Source organism: Chiloscyllium plagiosum, chromosome 8, assembly GCF_004010195.1.
Source record: "Chiloscyllium plagiosum isolate BGI_BamShark_2017 chromosome 8, ASM401019v2, whole genome shotgun sequence".
NCBI classification, from domain to species: domain Eukaryota; kingdom Metazoa; phylum Chordata; class Chondrichthyes; order Orectolobiformes; family Hemiscylliidae; genus Chiloscyllium; species Chiloscyllium plagiosum.
The window spans coordinates 23,382,942-23,385,727 of NC_057717.1; positions in this window are offsets into that span (position 1 = coordinate 23,382,942).

The following is a 2,786-nucleotide window of genomic DNA, read 5'->3' on the forward strand; positions in this document are numbered from 1 at the left end:
GGATTGGAAGGAGAAGTTGTTCAGGGTGAGGACCAGTTCAGTCAGTCGAAGGAGGGTGTCTGTGGAAGGGTACTGGTCGGTACGGCGGGAAAGGAAGAAGCGGAGGGCTTTGAGTCCTTCGTGATGGGGGATGGAGGTGTACAGGAACTGGATGTCCATGGTGAAGATAAGGCGTTGGGGACTGGGGAAGCGAAAATCATGGATCAGGTGGAGGGCATGGGTGGTGTCCCGAACGTAGGTGGGGAGTTCTTGGACTAAGGGGGACAGGACGGTGTCAAGGTATGCGGAGATGAGTTCAGTGGGGCAGGAGCAGGCGGAGACAATGGGTCGGCCGGGGCAGTCAGGTTTGTGGATTTTGGGCAGAAGGTCGAAGCGGGAGGTGCGGGGTTGTGGGACTATGAGGTTGGAGGCGGTGGATGGGAGATCCCCCGAGGTGATGTGTGGATTTTGGGCAGGAGGTAGAAGCGGGAGGTGCGGGGTGGATTTTGGGCAGGAGGTAGAAGCGGAAGGTGCGGGGTGGATTTTGGGCAGGAGGTAGAAGCGGGAGGTGCGGGGTGGATTTTGGGCAAGAGCCAGGGTTTTCCAATTACACTTCGCAAATCACCTCAAAGCGTGTGGGACAGTCTTGAAGGGCCAAAAGTTCTCCTCTGTTTCTGTGCAAAAGGTTATAGGAGTAAGTAGCCTCCAACTGCTCCTGTCTAGTAGGTGTGAGGGTCTGAATGGAACACAGGGACATGGAACTGAGGAACAGGATTGGGTCATTAGATACTTTGAGCCTGCTCCACCAGGCACTAAGATTTTAGCTGATCAGGTTGTGGTTTCAGCCCCACTTTCCTGTCTGTGTCCCATTATCTGTGACTCACCTCTCTCAAATATTTACCTAACGCAGCTTTCAATCAATGTGAACATAGAGACACGATAGACTTCCAGTGAAGAGAATTCCAACTTGAAAGGTCCTTTGAGAATTATTCCTCATCCCTCTTATAGAATCAGAGAGTCATGCAGAACCGAAACAGACTCGTTAGTCCAACCTGTTCACTCCGATCGGATATCAAATCTGATTTCGTGCTATTTGCCAGCATTTGGCCAATATTCGTCCTGTGATTGTACCCGCCTTGACCACTTCCTCTGACAGCACTTTCTCATCACACACTACTCTCTGTGTGAAACATTTATCTTCAGGTTCCTTCTAAATCATTCACCCTCTCCCCTTCAACCTATGCCCTCTTGTTCTGGACTCCCCTATGCTTGGGAGCAGAACATGGCTGTTCAGAATATCCATGCCCCTGATGATTTTATAAACCTCTATAATGTTACCCCTCAACCTCTGACACTCCAGGAGGGAGCACCTCAACGTAATCAGCCTCTCCCTAAAGCTCAAACCTTCAGTCCTGGAACATCTGTGTAAGTCATATCTGCAGAAAACCGAGTTGTACACAATATTCTTAAAGTGGCCTCACCAACATCCTGTACAGATACAACATACCACCACAACTCCTACACTCAATGCTCTGACTGATTAAGACAAATGTGCCAAATGTGTTCTGTCCCACTCTGTCTACCTGCGACTCCACTTTCAAGGAACAATGTACCTGCAGCCCGATGTCCCTTTGTTCCACAATACTCCCCTGGACCTTACCATTAAGTGTATAACCGCTGCCCTGATTTGCCTTTCCAAAATGCAAAACCTCGTCTTTATCTAAATTAAACTTCACCTGCCACTCCTTGCCCCTTTGTACCATCAAATTGTGGTCTCGTTGTACTCTGAGCTAATCTACTACACCACATTTCTGATGTCATCTGTAAACTTACTATGGCCCCAATATTCACATCTAAATCCTTTACGTAAATGATGAAATGCAGTGAACTCAGTACTGATTCTTGCAGCACACTGCTGCTCACAAGCCTCCAGTCTGAAAAATATATCTCTTCCTTCAAGACAATTGTGACTAGCTTCTTCTGTATCCCACGTGACTGAAACTTACTCATCTGTCTACCAATCAGAATGAAATACTAGCTATGAAGAGAGACTGAGTAGGTTAGGTTTATTTTCACTAGAAAAAAAGGAGATTGAGGGGGGACCTGGTTGACGTTTTCAAAATCATGAAGGGTATAGACAGGGTGGATATAGACAAGCTTTTTCCCGGTGAAGGATTCAGTAACGAGAGGTCGTGCTTTCAAAGTGAGACGTGGAAAGTGTAAGGGGGATACACGCGGTAAGAACTTCACACAGAGGGTGGTGGGTGTTTGGAAAGCGTTGCCAGCAGAGGTGGTAGAGGCAGGTACGGCAGATTCATTTAAGATGCGTCTGGACAGATGCATGAGTAGGTGGGGAGCTGAGGGAGACAGATGCTTGGGAATTGACCGACAGGTTTAGACAGTACATTTTGATCGGCTCAGGCTTGGAGGGCGAAGGGCCTGTTCCTGGGCTGTAAATTTTCTTTGCTCTTTGTTCTTTAAATGAACCCCTTCTGAAGTCCATATAGACAATGTCTACCAAACTGCCTTCATCAATCTTCTTTGTCACCTCTTCATAAAACTCAGCCAAATTAATGAGACATGGTTTCCCATGCAGAAAGCCACGTTGTCTACTACGATCAGCCCTTGCCTTCCCAAATGTATGTAAATGCTATCCCTCAGAATCCCCTCCAACAACTTACCCACCACTGACATCAGACTCACTGGTCTATAGTTCCCCGGCTTTTTGGGTCACTGTTTCATTTTCTCGTCCCACTCTCCACTGCTCACAACAAATGTTAAATGTAACCAGGTTGGTGATATGGCCG